The sequence below is a fragment of the Lycorma delicatula genome, chromosome 2 (assembly GCF_047948215.1).
Source record: "Lycorma delicatula isolate Av1 chromosome 2, ASM4794821v1, whole genome shotgun sequence".
Classification (NCBI taxonomy): Eukaryota; Metazoa; Arthropoda; class Insecta; order Hemiptera; family Fulgoridae; genus Lycorma; species Lycorma delicatula.
Genome location: NC_134456.1, coordinates 125,801,272 through 125,820,675, shown reverse-complemented (window position 1 = coordinate 125,820,675; position 19,404 = coordinate 125,801,272).

Sequence of the window (19,404 nt, the reverse complement as noted above, 5' to 3'; positions counted from 1 at the left end):
AGTGTATCTGGCGTGATGGCAGCACATGCCTACGAATTTTTTCACGTAGTTCATCGATTGTTGCTGGTTTTTGTCGATACATGTCATTCTTGACGGTCCCCTAGAGATTTCAATCAGGAGACCGAGGTGAGTACTCTACAGCACCTCTTCGACTCACCCACCGTCCTGGTAGAGTTTTATCGAGGTGCAATCTGACATCTCGATGGTAGTGAGACGAAGCTCCATCTTGTTGCACTTGAAAAGGTTCATCACCATACAGGTTTTGGATGGGAGGCAAAATCCTTGTCTAAAGCATATCAAGATACGCCTAACCAGTTACAGTACCCTCAAAGAAGAAGGGGCCAATCAAACCAAGGACTGGCAGACCACACCATACAGCAACCCCCGGTAGATTCACTGCCCTGTTCACATGAGCTGAGGATTTTCAGGAGCCCAATAGACACAATTTTGGCGGTTCACAGTACCGCTAAGTTTGAATTGCGCCTCGTCAGTCCACACAAACTTCACTGCAAATTCCTCATTAATTCCTCAACCATTCACAGTACTATAACCTTCGATTTGGGTCGTTCTCATTCATTGCATGCAGCAATCTTGGAATTTACGCTTTCCATTCTTCAGAATGCGTCTTACACTTGACCGGCTCACCCCACTTTCGCCCGCTCCCTGTTTCACTGATTTCTGCGGTGCCCGGGTGAAATGTTGCAACACCGCAGCACTGAACGCTGGACTTGCAAGCTGTTCGTGGTCGGGCGGATCTTTCTTTGTGCACATCTTTAACAGTTCCGACGGTTTCGAATTTATCGGGAATGCAAGCAATGCGGGAATGCAACGTGTTGGTGGCGGTGTTCCAACTCTCTCTGCCACTGCCGTTGTACCTCGTGAATGTATTCGTACTTCCAGAACCAGTTCAGTGTAGCCTTATGTTCAAAAAACGATAAGAGAACCTCAGCCATTGATGCTACTCGACTGTCTTCTGCTGCACTGACTAATATGACTAGCTTGTTTTACCACCAATCATCCGCGCATGCGCGGCATAAATTACCAGCTCCGCCTCTACCATGACAAATTTAACATCTTATACTACACTACGCATTAGATTATTGAATGTAAGTCTTTTTGTTCAGATATTATTTAATTACAGATAGTGAGTACATTTTTTTGGACCCCAATGTGCAATAAAGTACATAGATTGAAAATAAAATCTTTTACTGTTTAATACTGTATCATTTGATTCAAATCATTCGTAGCATTCTAGATACGGTAGTGGGACCAACCCACCGGGCGGGTCTAGTGGTGAACGCGTCTTCCCAAATCAGCTGATTTGGAAGTCGAGAGTTCCAGCGTTCAATTCCTAGTAAAGCCAGCTATTTTTACACGGACTTGAATACTAGATCGTGGATACCGATGTTCTTTGGTGGTTGGGTTTCAATTAACCACACATCTCAGGTATGGTCGAACTGAGAATGTACAAGACTACACTTCATTCACACTCATACATATCATCCTCATTCATTCTGTGAAGTATTATCTAGGCCGTAGTTACCGGAGGCTAAAGAGGAAAAAGAAAGATACGGTAGTGGGAAGATTGCGAATATTTATATCCACTAACAACTACACGAAAGTGTTATCGATTTTGGTTCGCCCACTTCTGTATTCGATTTTCATATAAAAAACTAATTAAACTCCTTACCGTCGACCAACTCATACCGATGCTCAACTGTGAGGCACGTAGTACAATAAGGGTGTAGAATGCAGCCTCATTCTACACCTTTATAGTAATATAAGCAAGCCTTATAGTCTAGCATAAGCAATACTGGCTAGTATTACTTATTTTCATCTTTCCTAAAAGCTATGTAAGAAATCCATAAATTTTTCGCTTTTTCTTTGTATTTCAGTAAAATTTTATTTTCAAAATTGTTCAGATTAAGAAAGTTTTATTGTTAAAATAATTACTTATTGACACTATATTAAACTTTTATAATTTTTTCTACCTGTAGAAGGATTTTTCTCTCATTATCTTGTAAGGGAAAACGCAAGTATAGTTCAAAATGTAGAGTATTTCCACCATTTGGTTTTTTATAACAATAATTTGGTTAATGAAATGTATGTGCTATACACCGTTATGCAAATACTAATATTAAAAATACTCTTAAAAAATCTTGCATATTAAAAGTAGAACACACAATGCAGTAATAAATTATCACAAATTCTAATATTTTGAAAGTTAAAATCAACTAGAAGACAATCTAGTCGTGGACAAGACAGATTACTGTTCCTGTCCGCCTACCTTATCACCCACACTTGTGCATGCTTCCGTATGCCAACGAAAGCGATTACGCTAACATTGAATCATAAACAAATAAAGTTATATACAACACTAATGCAATATACACACACATACATATCTACAGAGTAAAACATAAAACTGCAAGATGGTATTACAGAATTACAAAACCAGCATTTACTGGATTATAAATTTTTACCTCATAGTTGAAATTTTTAAATTTTAAACTAAATAGAAGAAATGGATTACTGTGCAATCATTTAAACATTTAAATATTAAATGTTTAAATTTAATTTTAAACCAGGATTTTAATATTCTATGTATTAATCTTGTGTATTTTTTAAAATTGTTATTCGCATCATACCCGTAAAAGAATTTATTTTACTACAAGCTAAAATGTACTCGTAATTAAAATATATCAAATCTTGAACGTGGAGTAATCTTAAGTAAAAGCAACACAAAAAGGACCATATACGTCTCATTCGTTAATTCCCCAAAACCCAAAACCTTTTCTTCTTCAGTGTGGAGAAATAAAATAATCTTTAAATTAAGTACGGGAACGATAAGTGACTCTCAAAAACTATTTCAACAAAAAAATGATGAAGACTTACATATAACACGAAATAAATTATTAAGATCATACCTGGCGTAATGAACCATTAAACGTTAAAAATTTATTAGCTAATAAAGTTTCTTGAAAACCTTTTCAAGTAGAAAATTATTTGATAGTTTCACATTACAAAAACTGTTTGGCCTGCCTGCACAATTTTGCCCTTCTACCTGTCTCCCCAATATTAAAGCGACTATTCCAGGATGCCGTAATATGTGGTCATAAGTTTGTCTCTTCTTTTAACTATATTTTTCCAAATGCTTCTTTCTTCATTAATTTGCCTCAACAATTCTTCACTTGTTACTTTATCCATCCATCTGATTTTTAACATCCTTCTATTGAAAATATTATAAGTTATTATGAAATAAAATTTTATGTACTTTCCATTTAAAAAAAAAAATGTGTTTATGTAATTTAATAGGTGTACAAGGAAGTCATGTGATGTCCACATCAGAGTTTTGTAATATTTATTTATTTATTGTGGAAATAAAAAAATAAAATAACATTTGCTAAAGTAATAATCTATTTTTAATGCAACTACACTCACATTCGTATCTTAATGAAAGACTACTGTGAAAAACAAGTTCTTGATATGACTATATTTATTGTTAAAAGATGATCAACATTTATGACATGAACAGAGTGGAGGCGCAAAGACTCTAACCGTTCTTGGTAGGTCATTACCATGCTATTATTTCAAAGTTGCCACTAAACTCAGAACTATTCAACACATTATATAGCACTTATTCGTTGTTCGTGAGCGCGCAAAATCTAGTTCAGGTTGGATAAGAAAATGTATGAGAGAAGAAAAGGAAAACATGTAAGTTACACAAGTTTAATCATCCTTCTCACACACGTCCTCTCTTCTGATAGATCATCTTCTATAAAATAGTCTCTCTCTTTATTTCTGTTTAGCCTCAGGAACTACCGTAAGGCATTACTTTAGAGGATGAATGAGGATGATATGTATGAATGTGAGTAAAGTGTAGTTTTGTACAGTCTCATGTCGACTATTCCTGAGATATGTGGTTAATTAAAACCCAACCACCAAAGAACACCCATAGCCACTATCTAGTATTCAAATCCGTATAAAAGTAACACTACCTTTACTAGGATTTAAATCTTAGAACTCTCGACTTCGAAATCAAATCAGACTATTATGTAGTCTGTAAGCTGGCAACTGCACGCTGCCTTTGCAAACGATAATATAATTTTTTAAATATATAAGAATAGTTCTAAATATATGATGACGTATTTCACACACACGCACACACACACACAAAATAATTTTTTTTTCAATATGAAAATATTTTTTTAAAAATAATAAAAAAAAATTAAAACAAATGAATGATAAATAAATAAAATTATAATTATAAATAAATGTATAATTAAATATTATAATTTATTAAAATAATAATCTTTTAAATATTATACATTTATTTATTTATTTTACTTTTATTATGTACAAGTTTTTAATACATATATAATATATATACTTCTAATACCTAATTAAATTTAACATACAAATAAGTCTATTCATCAGGCAACTATGTAACTATGTAGTTAGCAGTAATTTAGTAAAATAATGATGAGGGGGATTTGATAAAATCTACAGCGGAGTCTATTATAGTGTACGATAAATAAAATATTACTGCAGTTGCAGTTATTGCAATTAAAATACGTTCTCTGATCCTGTATAACCAGTATCTAGTTGCATTAATTTTTATTTAACATCAATTTTAACAAAGACATTATTAAATAATTTTTAAACCATTTTTATATTGAATGTATTTATAGGTTTCTTCTTTTTTCTATAGTATACACGAGATATCAAAATTTTTAATCTTTTTAAAGTTGTTTAATTATTTTTAAATTACAATTTTACAAAACGATTTTCCTGTTACAAAATAAATTACACCGAATAACCGACTTACTCTTTTTTTCCAAAACGAAGAGATAATTCTTTATCAAATTTTACAACAGATCTTGATCAGAGTTTAAATTATGTTATGGTAACCTCTTACCAATAAATTTCGAAAAAACTGAGTATGCCTAAAATATATAAAGTGAATGCGAGGAAAATGATAGAATACTTCATTACGTGGATACCAACGATCGTTTTACAGTACAATATTCATGAATATCATACAGCCATTACCTGTCTGAAAAATTTTACTCTCAAATACATAAGTTTATCCCAGAGTTTTTTTTTATAAATTTGTGAACATATTCACATCAGTGCATCTTTCCGCCGTAAGCATTACAACAATTACCGGTAAAATGGCAAAGTATTAAAAAATATTTTAGAAATGATTTAATTAAAATTAATATAATAAAAACAAAACTTAAAGGGAATGCTTAAAATATTGTCCGTCTTTTTAAGAAATTTCTTTTCCCCCGTAAAATTAATAAAAATGATGTAGAAATGGTTGTTAGAATTAGAGGTAAAACTAAATTAATTAGAGTTAATTTTTGTGAACTTCACTAAAAGGCTTTTAGTTAGAGTGATGCATACTTAACAGACTAACCAACGGAATACGAAAATAAAATTCAAATCAAGGAATTCACTAAAAGCAATAATATAAAGAAGATACACTATCATTTTTTAATTTATTGTCTATTTTTAGAATGTCTTCAGAAGTACATCCATTATAATTATAATATCTGCTTAAATTTCTACACGAGTCATAAAACAAGAAAAAATAATTTTATGAAATACTCGTATACGTTGTCAGAGATATGTATGTAAATAGTTTTTAAAGAATTGGAGTTCTAAATCCAAAATATTTAAAAAAGAACCTCCGAAATTTTATCTTAGAAAATAAATATCGAATAATTATTATAAATTATAAAATAAGAACGTTTTCTTACGATTCTTTATTTTCTAAAGTATCTTATAATTATATTTTAAGGTGAATTCATCGATTTGAATTATATTAAAATCAGTTCGATTTAAAGAAATAAATCAATAAATAATCTCACTTCTGTAAAGATACCCCCAATTGTGTAAATGCACTCGTATATTCTAATTTATTAAGTTTAAAAAAAAATCCTGTTAGTATTTCGAAGAAAAGTACGATATTACTTTTGCTAACATGGTGGTAATGGGGTAAAAATTAATTTTCATTACGTTTTGAGGTATAATTACCATTCAGTTAAATTGGATATGTGTTTTAGCGGGGCAAAAGTGGAAATAAAATAACAAGAAGTCGGTTTTCTTGTGCAAAACTGCGCAATAATTTATATCTTTTTCCTAATTTTCCTATGTAATGTAAATCAGAAGTTATAAATCAATAAAAATATTTATACAAATAGAAGGCATAAAAATTATACAATTTTAAAAGAAAAAAAACTGGGAAGGCGTCCGCCTTTTAAGTATATACCAAGAAAAAAACGTTAAAAAATTTTTTATGTGACAATGTCCCAAAACGATAGTGAAATTTAAGCATCTGGTAAATGATAAACAAGATTATAATTATAAGCGGTGTTTAAAAATACAAAGCTAACTTCAGCAAATTAAACTTAACTTAATTTGTTACAACAAAGTTTTTAATGAATAAATTTACAAATCCTATCATAAAACTTAATGGAAGAAAACATCTCTTTAATTCTTGTAAAATCGGGCTTTAAGATACAATAAAAAAATTACCTCGGCTTCTAAAGCTGAAGTTGATAGCGCAGGAGCTAAATGTCAGTGTTAATTAGCAGCCATGATTAATGCAAGGCCCGGCGATAAATCACATGTGTAACGGGGGCAATTAATAACTATGTGTCTGCGCACGTCTCCGTGATCGAACTCACCGGCCCATTAATCCGGGGATCACAACAGAAATGTCACCTTGGTCTTACAACGCCACCTAACCATCTCTCCCTCTGCAGTACCACTCTCAATAGCCATAGAGTCATTACCTACGCTAGGTTTCTCATTTCGAGAGAGGTCACTGCTGTAATGCTTTAATTATTGATAAAAAAGTCGGTATTACATCTACCGATTAAAAAACCCGTATTAAAATTTTGTTATTATCAATGAATTTTCAACGTTAACTACCTGTAAAAATGCAAAATAAATGAGTCCCAGTTGAAGCAAAAGCTCACCAGTAAAACTACTTTTAAGTATGTATGCTACGGAAACGTAATTATTGGGCAATAAGGAATTATTATAATTTTTGTTGTTGTTGTAAATCCGCATTTTAAAAATAAAATAAGCCCGGAACTGATTACTTAAGATAGTTATAATTCCAGTGGTGAGCACAGCGTGTATACCTACGTTTAAAAACGTCGTATAAATTTAGTAGACAAATAAAGATTTTGAAAAAGTTTTAATAACATTTTTAATTATACTTGATAATCTGTTTTTCAAAGTAAATACATGCGTGGTGTTTTTCATTGTTTCTGAATAAAATAAAAACAAAAAGAACTGATTAGGCTTGATAAAGTGTCAGTAAAATATGGCAACAATATAACAATACAGCTCCCCATTTTCTATTGAATTCAGTTTATATGTTCTATTTATTATACTGTTTTATATGAATTTTGTTTTATATACTAAATAATGTTTTATGCTTTATACTTAATAATTACCGGTAATATTCTTCATTTATAAAAAAATATTTTTCTGAGTTTTATCAGGGCTTGTGTGATTATTTTCACAAATTATTGAAAATAAATCATTTTGGGGTATATGTTTTATAAATGATCCTTAAAACATTTATGTAAACTATGATAATGAAAGAAAAAAAGAAAAAAACTATAATTTCTATTCTTAAACGTTTTTATTTTATAAAGTAATATTATAAAAGGCTCAAAATTCGTAAACAAAAAGTTTACTTAAAATTTGAAACTAGTTTCTATTTTTTATTGTTAATCAGCAATAATAGATACTAAAAACTAGTATTAAATAATAAGATTCAACTAGATAAATTAAAAATGATACAGAAATAATAGTTACGAAACCTTACAAAACGAATATTTCTAACAGGGTTTAATGAACAAAAGTAAAAAATAAACTCTTAACCAAAAGTAAACAGTAGTTTCAGGCAACCCCTACGAGAAGCATAAAGTTACCTTAAACAACTAGTTAAATGCTAACTTTACTTATTTTAAAGGTAGCTTAAATTTTTGTAGGTATATGATATAAATATTCTAAAACTGCCCTGCAAAAAAATGCATGCACTAACGCTTCAGTAAATTCCAATAAAAATCAACAAAGAATCAGTTTAAAAATAATTTAAGTTTTGTTTAGACAACATTTAGTTTTATTTTATTTAATATACACCATTTGAAATACTCTTTGTGTTCTGCTTCAAAATCATCGATTATTGCGTCGTTTTATCACTATGTTAATATGGTATGTACGGTACTAAAAACTATGTATGGTACTATGTACGGTACTAAAAACTATCATCGAAATTTTTTCTTTTACCTAATTAAAATCTTTTTTTATTTATTATAATTTCTCAGTCGTTTAATAATCAAATTGGTATTTAGTTTAACATTTTATTTGTATACCGTTTCTAAACGTTTTGTAATTTCGAATTAAAAAAAAAATACACCCATTTGTTGCACAGATATTTACAACATAATTTAATTTTTACTATACTTCAGGTAAAAATATTTTCATGTTGCTATATTAATATGATAGTCTCATCAGCTGAATTTATTGTTTCCATAAGTTATAACATTTTAAATTAAAAAAGAAAAAACGACATGCTAATAGGAACGATAATGTATGTAGGATAAAAGTGTGAACTTAAAATAAAAATCAAAACATCCTTCCATTTTCAAAAAAACTTAATTTAATAGGTAAAGTTATAAATATTTGTTAAAATAACTTATAAAAATTAAATAATAATAATATTAATAGCAAATATTATTGATACAAAACAACTTTGTTGATGTTAAGGTAATATAGTTTCATCTTTAATTTCTAACTAAAACCCTGAATATATTCTCGCTCTATATCTACGTATAAATTATCAGCTTTTTTTCCTAAAATACATATACTTTACCTTTAATCTCATTCGTTCGTGCGTATAACGTCTATGTATGAAGACTAGCGTACTTAGCTACATGTAGCAGTTCAAAAATACATACGAACAACTATTCACGTATCATCTCAGTTGCTGACTGCAATATACACCACAAAAGTATAGGATACGCAACTAAATAATGAAATATATTACTGAAGAATTTAATAGTAAAATTTTAATATTGAAGGGAAAGAAGACTTTACAAGAATTATGAAATTAATTTTTTTTAACTAATAAAAAAAAAAACATATATATATTTTTAGAAATGACTCTTAATTTATTGGAGGTTATTGATAAGGAAGATCAAAACATTCGTTCAAACATGGCTGTTGGGGTAGACATAATCTGAATTTAAAAAAAATCTTTACGCTATTGAAATGAAACTAAATTTCTACAATACCGTAACGTTGTAGTATTTTAATTACACTCGTAAATATTGGAATCCAGGTAGAAATATATTATGAATATTATGAACTGCGTAGAAGTGTGGTGCATAAAGTATGAATGCAACGTGTTAAACTGCTGATGGTTTTTGTCAGGTGAATTATTTTTAATTAAGACAAGTAGCTGACGATGTGATTGTAGCGTTATTAATTGAAGTGGTAAGCAGGCGTTGCGGTGCAATCGCTGGCAAGTTGTTGGTATTAGCAATACGAATGCTCATGCATGTATAACATTAACCGAGCTACCAGTCGTACTAGTTGTCGCTATTGCTAATTAGACACCTCTTTAATTACAATCTACGGTTGAAAGTATTTACTCAAGTGCGCGTGATTCCTAGTTCGTTTTAAAAACATTACTAAAACGAACTCTTCTTTTTCAGTTCCGCACCTTGAATCGTTATACTATGCTATATTTCAGCGTTTAATCTTACGTTTCAGTAAACATTAGACTATATTAAAGGAGTTGGTAAATTATAATTTAATAGAATGAAATACCAGGAAGTAGCCTGCATAAATATATATATATATATATATATATATATATATATATATATATATATATATATAAGTGTTATGTGCGTGTTACTTGCTGAAAAGCAGCAATACAGCTCCTTAATGAACGCAACAGAAAATTTTCCTACGTGTGATAATCAGTCTAAAAGAAACCCAACATCTGAAACCACACGTTTATAATATGATTATGAAAGAATAAATTATAAAAGCGTAAAAATTCATTAAAGTCAGTAAAGAAAGCTGAAAAAAGTTTGAAATTACGAGTTAAATAGATTCAGAGGGGGAAAGTTTACGAAAAATAGTAACTTTTAACAATTTCAATAACGCGTATCTTCTTTCTTTCAGATTTTTAATGAATGTACACATCGCATAAGATTTATTTTAAGATATCAGCTTTTAAAGTTTTATAAGAATTATCCTAATTTTATTATGTTTTGTGCTAACTCTTTAATTCTTTACATTAAAATTATTAACTGAAAGAGTAGAATTGAAAGAAAATTGTTGAATGAAGTTAAATGTTATTGGCTAAGAGAGCTTTTGATAAAATATCAAGACGATATTTCTGGAGCATCGTATTAAAGCAGTCATTCAATTGTTTAGTAAAAAATATAGTCTATACATAACATTACTCATCTCAATCAGTATTAGTAGTAATAAAACTACAGAATTGCGGTCACAAAAACGAGTGTTTCAAAAATTCTAATGTGACCTCTGCTACTTAAAAATTACACCGATACCATTTCGGAATCAAAGAGAAGATAGAGTCATTTATCTTCGGAAAAACGATAGAAAAGAAAACAGATAGGAATAACGAGGAATCGATAAATTCCTAACGTAACCCTGACACGAACTGTGAATATATCTACATTAAAATCTATGACAACATGTTTCATAAAATTACAAGTAACAATAGTTTAAAAACACTAAAATTTCGAGGACAAAAATTTTCGAGTAATTGTGTCGACAGTATTACTCTCTGAATAGTTTCAAATTTCTTGAATGGTTTGTCTATAAACTCTGTAGAACAGACAAACACACGAGGATCGTCAGGTAGATTTCAAATTAAAATCACTTAATATTTATAGTCTAATGGATATAGTCTAAACGCGCTCTTCTAGACATTACTGAACATTTATCTTGCTTAATGGAATTGTTTAAGACTCGATAATTATAATATTAATTGCGTCTTACAACAAACCAAAAAAAAAAAAATGTTTATATTAAAAAACAAAAAACAAAACTGTATCTTTTAAAGGAAGAAAACTTTATATGTTGTACTTATTCGATGATGTGAGATATTTTTGCTTTCTTGTATAGCGAAAATTTTATTAGTTTCGGATCATCGTACTGCATGGAAAAAGCACAATTTAACGAATAAAAAATAATTGTATCTGAATGTTAGCAAAATTTATTAGCTCATTGGATGTGATTTAATAATACTGAGGAATAATATTGCGTTGCTATATGCTATAACATCTTAGAGTCTACCTAGAATCATGTCATTCGACCTTCGATGTTTGTTAGAAATTCAACCGTTAAAAATTCTGGAAAACTTTAATCAAAAACAACATTTCTTTATATCATGGATACAAATTTATAAATCAACATTTAAAAATTTCACCTATTAAAGAAGAACTCCCGAGACTCAATGAACGTTAATAAAAAAATGGTAAGCATCATCTACGACATTTACTTGTAAACCAAGTTATGTTAGCCGATAATATAACTCTGTCAAAACTTAATAGAAAATGAGTTAGGTTTAATAAATAGATAACAAGAATGACAGAAGAAGGAAATTACCAAAGTTAAATTAGCTTTAAAAACGTGATATTATTAAGCGAGACGTTATTGAACATCAAACTAGTAATTCTTTAGCTGATTCATTATAATCACGTACTATTCGCTAATTCTTGATTATTTGTAACATGATGTGATTTCGCTGTTAGGTGAGTAAAAAACTTTCTCGTAATTTTTATTTCTGAGCCAGCATCTGTCGCCAGAAACTTTAAAGTTATCAAAATTATTATTTTATTATGAATAAATAAATTATATTTTATTTTAATATGAATAATTTTTACAAAAAGAAAAAATTGGGAAAGAACGTATTATTAGAAAGAAATTTAGGTAAGTGATGAAGTTGGCCTAAAACATTTCCGTAAAAGTATATAATGCTGAACATCTGATAAAATTTTCGTCCCTAGTGAACTTGATCCCTTTTTCAAGATTGAAGATGCAGTTTGATATTGAATTGATCCGGGAAATTTTCATTTAAGAACACTGAATTTAAAACTTAAAGTAATCAAAACCATATTCAATCGATCATTAGTTGATAAAATAGGGGTTTATATTTTGTATAATATATGTTAAAATTTCATGGAATGTGCATTACGTTATTATGTAACAAACAAAAATCGATCAAACAAAATTCTGAAATATACAGAGTGATTGGAAAAGAAACGGAAATAATTTGAGAATTGATTCTAAAGTTTGAAATAAGGAAAAACGTTCATACGAAGATATGTCCGAAAACGCTTTGTTATCGAGTTACGGCTAGTAAAAACTTTCGCTTGGATTTCAGTTCCCTCGGTGAAATGAGGTGATACTGAAATTTTTAAGAGATTATGTAAGGGGTAAACTTGTTGGTTTCTTATGTTTTTTGACCTAAAATATCGAATAAAACAGGTTTCAGAAATGATTTTTCAGAAGGTTTCATAATTTCCAATTAACACAGAAACATTAGGTGACGAAAACACGTTTTTCTAGGTTTTTAGTACAATAACTTTGTTGAATGCGTACCTAATGAATGCTAAATTTTATTATCAAAACTTGTACAGAATTTAACTCTGAGAAAATTTATATAATAAATTCGATGAAAAAAGAAAAGCGACTTTTATTATTAAAAACAAAGTAAAACTTAACAGAAATGATGGAGGAATAGCGATTTAGGTATCCTGTACTAGTAGTTCCAACCGTAGAGCATTTTGTAGAATTTTTAATAATCTTTGTGAGAATGATACACTTTCCAGCGCTCATATTTCATCTGAACGTTATGCGCTATATGGTGATGAAAGGAAAAACATTTCAGGTGGTACAGCTTAGTTCTACAACGAGCACGACAAAGATTTCTACAAGATTCAGCATACCACAAAGTACAGTACAGAGGACATTCCATGCTCATCACAGACTGCGTCTTTATCATGGTCAGAAAGTTCATAACCTCCAGCTTGGTGACCATGCCAACGAGACTGCAGTTTTGTCAATCGGTTAACAATAATTACTAATTAATTAATTACCTTCATACTATTGTCGGACAAAGCTACTTTTACCTGTAATGGCATGAACAACACATAGAAATCACATCGGTGGTCTGAAGAAAACCCACATGCTGTAGTTGAATCAAATTTCCAGCAACGATTTTCGGTGAACCTTTGGTATGTAATGATCAACAAAAAATTATTGAGCTCTTTCATACTAGAAAAATGTGTCACAGGGAAAAATAATCTATAATTTTTATTCAATGAATTTCTTACAACGCTTGAAAATTTCTCATTGGCTAAACGAATTGAAATATACTATCATCTAGATGGAGCACCAACACATTACATGAATGAAATAAGACAATTTTCAGATGAAAAAGTTTCTGGTAAATGGATTAGTCGTAGAGGGCCGCCGGTAAATTGGCTATAAAGATCACCAGACCTTACTTCCTTAGATTACTATCTAAGGGGCTGGATGTAATGCGAGGTATACGAAATCTGTTGAAAAATACTTATATAATTTCACGCCAACGGAGATATTTAGTGACAGGCGGTTGGCAGTATTGTGTTTCGCATAACCTCTGTAACCAAACGTTCTTGAACTGTTGATATCACGTTTAGTTTTTGTGTTATTGTTGTTTGAGTACAGCATGTTTAAGTGTTAGTAGCGATTTTTGTAATGTGCGATTTTTGATGATTGAACTTTTGTCTCAATGCTGTAGCCGTAAACCTAGCATTTGCCTCCCGTTACGATCCTTTGCGTGAATGTTTCATCGTCATCGGCTTTTCAAGGATTTGCCGAAAATTGTCCACTCGGTGTTCTTTCTACTGTTCAGTCATCAAACGAGAAACATTGCTGTAACTCGATGCATGTTCAATTTTTCAGTCAAAATGTCATAGCGTGATCCAATCGAAATGTTAACCCTTTCTGCAAGTTCTCTGACAGTCAACTGGCGATTTGCACGCACCAGATCGTTGATTTTCTGAACGTGTGTGTCATCAGTTGAAGTCGAAGGACTTCTTGGTCGAGGATCATCTTCAATTGACTGACGACCACTTTTAAATCGTGAAAATCATTCACAGCATTGCATAAAACTAAGAGCATCATCTCCGTAAGCTTGTTTCAAAACTTGAATAGTTACAGTGAAAGTTTTTCCCAGTTTCACGTAAAAGTTTATGTTGTGTCGTTGCTATCAAAAAAAGCACATTACAAAAATCGCTACACATAAATACGTTGCACTCAAATAACAATAAAACGATAACTAAACGAGATATCAAAAATCCGAGAACACGTGGTTAAAGAGAAGGTTATACGGAACGTAATACTGTCAATCGCACGTCACTAAATATCTCCGTTGGCGCGTAATTAAAAAAGTTCAGTTATTTTTTGAACAGACCTCGTACAAGTAAAATGTAGACACGCATGATAAACTGATCGCTCGCGTTGTCAATACTGCTACCCTCGTCAAGGAACATGAAGATATCATTAACTTAGCGACAAACAATTTAAAGAAACGTGCTGAAAAGTATATCGATGTCAAGAGTGGAATTTTTACTTCCTTGCACGAAGTAAAGGAAGTATTGTGATTGCGAAAAATATCAGTTTCCAAATTTCAACGGAAATATCCATTTTGATCATTCCTGAATCCATTTTGACTAGTTTCGGCGTGACGTCGATACGTACGTATGTATGTATCTCGCGTAACTCAAAAACGATTAGCCGTAGGATGTTGAAAATTGGGATTGAGGACTGTTGTAACATCTAAAAAATCTTTAATTTTGGACTTTTCTTTAACTGCAGTAATAAGCCCTCATTATGAGCTTTTCAGCGATATATCAAAAGAGGTACTTATTTTCATTGGTTTCAGAGTTATAGCCAAATAAAATTTTAATTAATGAAATATTTGGTTCTTAGAAGGGGGAAGGTACACCGGTTCGAATCAGACTTCATCTCCTTTTTTTTTAATTTAAATATATTGATTTATTAATAATTATTAACCTCTGATTGTAAAAAAAGTTACGATAAATATTAATTCAATAATAACAATAAAAAAAATGAAAAAATATCAGAAGTTATTAACGAAATAAAATTTTATGTACTTTTCATTTTAAATATATGTGTATATGTAATTTAATAGGCGTATAAGGAAGTCATGTGGTGTTCACATCAGACTTTGTAAATTTATTGTAAATTAATTCAGTACAAACAACAGTGAGTATTTTTTTTTAAAAGTAAATTATAAGTATTTTAATTTTTCAAAGGTCTAAATTTCTTGTAAAAATACAGCTGTTTTTTGTTTTAACAAATTCATAACATTTTTCATTTAATTTTTTTTTTATAGATTTTATAATATCAATTTTCTCATAATTAGATACTATACAAGTTCTGATAATAAAGTTAACGGAATTATTGTTCGCTTAACAGACATTTTACTTCAAACCTAAAAAAAAATGTGTTTTTCGGCACGAAATTTTTCGTGTTTTACGTTGGATATCATAAAACTTCGGGAGGTACAGTTCTGGGACCTGTTTTATTCGATTCTTTTGGTCAAAAAACTTAAGAGATCATTAAGCCTACCGCTTACATAATGCCTTAAAAATTTCAATATGGCCTCATTTCACCGAGGGAACTGAAATCCAGGCGATATGTTTTGCTAGCCGTAGCTCTAGAATCAGTTCCTAAATAACTTTTCTTTCCTCCTCATTCACTCTGTATATATTAGTAAGAAAATATATTAATAAAGAAATATTTTCTTTATTAGTAGTACAAAAAAAGTACAAAAAAGTAGTTTTGTACAAATAAGAAAAATAACGATTTAAATTTATATTCAAAAATTTACATAACTTAAAGTAGTGCAGTTTTCTTAACCACTAAAACGATATAAATTTAAAAAAAACAAAAAATGGATAATAGAATCTCATCATATGTAGTTTATCTGGTCATATAGAGATAAGATAAAAATGGGTGAATTAATTGGATCAAGGGAAAAAAAGAATCCGTACAGGACAACATGAGGTAATAGAAGAGAGACCCCCTAAGGCTGAACGAGGCCTATCGTGCGCTACCAACTTACTCGGGAACCAGTTCGGTGTTGAGCCCGATACAAAGGGTCTTGTCATCTGGTTGTAATCTCCCGCTTCATCTGTTTTGCTCCATACGTCTATCCATCCAGGTGATCGTCTTCTTAGTTAACCCTTCCTGCATCTTCAAAATATTAGACTACACAAAGCTTTGATTGGACAAGACACTCATCCTAGCATCCGGTTTTTATATATCAATAGAATATGAAGATAATTCCAGTCTTGTTATGAATAATACAGCTCATAATGTAAGCCTATTCTTAAGCCAAAAAAAAGTTATTATGTCTGGCATATATATATTTACTAAACCAAAGTGAGATATTATTTTAGTGATAAGCCTCAACACTTTAACTGTATAAAGAATAAGATCAGATGTGAGAAACAAAACCAATTTATAGTGGGCGTTTTATTTATTATACAAAAGTAAGTACTTAAGCAGTTTTTACATTATAAAATATCAAAAAGTGAAAGAAATATATTGAAATAAATGTAAAACATTTTGAAAATGTAATAAAAATAAATAAAATGTCAAATAATGGGAAAATAATCGGTTAAAAATGAATTAATAAACAAATAGGCAAAATAAAATACTTTTATCCTCCGCTGAAAAATGTTATCAAAAGTTCATTACAATCCAATTTTTTAAGTTACACACAATAGTCTGTAACTTAAAAAAAATATCTCTGAAACTAATATTTCAGAAGTAATTTAATCTATTTTACGTAATATGTATTTCTGAACGTTTAAATTTAATTTTCCTATTATATAACTACACAATGTAAACTACATTTTCGAATCACAATTATTTTTTCTAAGAGTATAAAAAGTTCGTAACTTTAGGATATTACGTTAATAATAATCTGAATAATGCAAGAACATACGCCCGTTCCCTTTAAGCTATAATTTATTGTAATTTAAATAAAAATAATCAGTGTATAAGTTATTTGTTGTATTATGTCTACATCGTATTTTAAGAAATACGATACAAACTTGAGGCAAAATAAGGACAGACTTAAAGTGTTTCTTTTTAACTGAAACTTCTCTTTCTAAAGCACTTGACGAACGCACCCAAGTAATGCTCAAGTATATGCTATGTGTATAATGAAAATAGCACCAGGTGCTCGGACTTACAATGTAAAATATGTGAACATTTAAAAAACAAATAAAATTGGTTCAACACGTTACGTTTTCAAAAAGCTATTACGAAATCGGGCGAATTCAAAATAGATGAACGAACACAAATTAACGTGAACGAAGGTAAGTTATCCATGATAATGAGTTTAAATTAAATAGAACATGACAAATAAAAACAGAAATGTTCGTTTACGATCGTTCGTCTATTATGGATTAACGTTAACAAACAGAGACACGTAACAAAAATATGTTCGTTTCATTTAAGTTATTTACTGTAACATATATACACATGTACATAGGTTATTTTTTCTGTTATGTAAGCTTCATAATATTTTGATAAAAACAATATAAATTCGAGGTAATTTTTAAGTTTGTAATAATAAACTGATGTGCAAGTTAATTCTCTATAAATTAAATTGATCGAGGTATGTAATTGTGTGTCCTAAATTAAAGTTCTGCATTTCGCAGGTTGTTTGATTGAATTATTTCGTAAATGAATATTAACTTCGAAACTTTTAAAAGGATTGAAGAAAAACTTTCCTATTTGTTCTTTGATTCCTGAAGGATTAATGCAAGTTTGGGAAGAAAACTGACCAAACAAAGAAAAAAAACCAATGTTACAAAACAAAAAATATTAGTTATTCTTTTCACCATTTCATCTATTAAATATATATAAAAATAAAATCATATTTTATGTATATATATATAATTTTTAAACCTTTATGTATTCAGTAAAAACAAAGAGAATATTTAGCGCAGAAGCGGAAATTATAAATGAGTTTAGAAATCAAATTAGGATTTAATAAAATACATTTACTTATATAAACACAATTGTATATTAATGTACGAGATAAACTGTCATTATATAATAAACGAGTTGTTGCGGATTATCAAAAGGATTAATATTTACAGGTAGTCTAGACAAAAATAATAAAATCTGCAGAATTGTACAGTTCGTCAATTCTTGCGTAACAGTGGTTGCGCAGAATACCGTTTCCGAAGTCTTCTGCTGTGTTAATATCTACCATGAAGAGTCAGGCAATGGAATAGACTATACTCTACTAAAGAAAGGCACGGCTGTAATTACAGCAAGCTCACAAAAGTGACATTGTATGCACATTATCAGGTAGTATTTAGTTACATATTAACATCTATTTCCAACTCCACGTGCAACTATATCTAAGCAATCTACACCTCACCATTTCCCACCGGCTGCATTCCTTCCCTACTTGTGCAGAAATTATGCTAGGATAACTTTAACGAACTGTAGCGTGCGCTCAAAAAATTATTATCCCATGAAACAATTATAAATTCTTACGGCGTAAATGAACCTAAAAATTATATAAGACAACTTGTTAATCCAAATAAGCATAACTACGTGCTCGTAATAAAAAAATTAACTGCTTAAACGCTTCTTTTCTTCAAATATTCTCCTTCTAAGATTTTATTATTTACAGATTATTCATAAAAAAGGTTGGAATCATAAATAACACGATAAGGTAAAGCGAGTACCTTTCATTACTTTTCAGATCTGATTTCTTTTAAATTATGGTTTACCTAAAAAACTAATCTTAAATTAAGATGACATCACAACTCTTTATCAGATATTGATGTTAATCTGTAAAGGGAAAAATAAAAAGGTTCACTTTTTATTCACTTTCTTATTCGTTTTTATCTATTTAATTTTCCATTTTTTTATTCATCTTTTAATATTTTTTATGTATCGTTAGTTTAGTTCTGTTGAATCCCGTTTCAGTTGCCAGAATTCATATATATCTTATTTTCTCCATTCGGTACTACGTATTTTCTTCTTGTTTTCATTTCTTGAAATTTTTTATTTTATCATAACTTTACTTTTTTTTTAACTTGTCAGCAATCTCGTTATGAAACTTTTCAGTATCAAAGCCTAACATGAATTAAAACTAAGTAAAAATTTATCAGATTATATCAAAAGTTTTACAGTTAAAATTAATTAATTAATTAACTAACTCCTTCATGAATATAAAGTTTGCCCTGGTAATTTCTCTAGAAGGTGTTATAAATTGGAAGGATT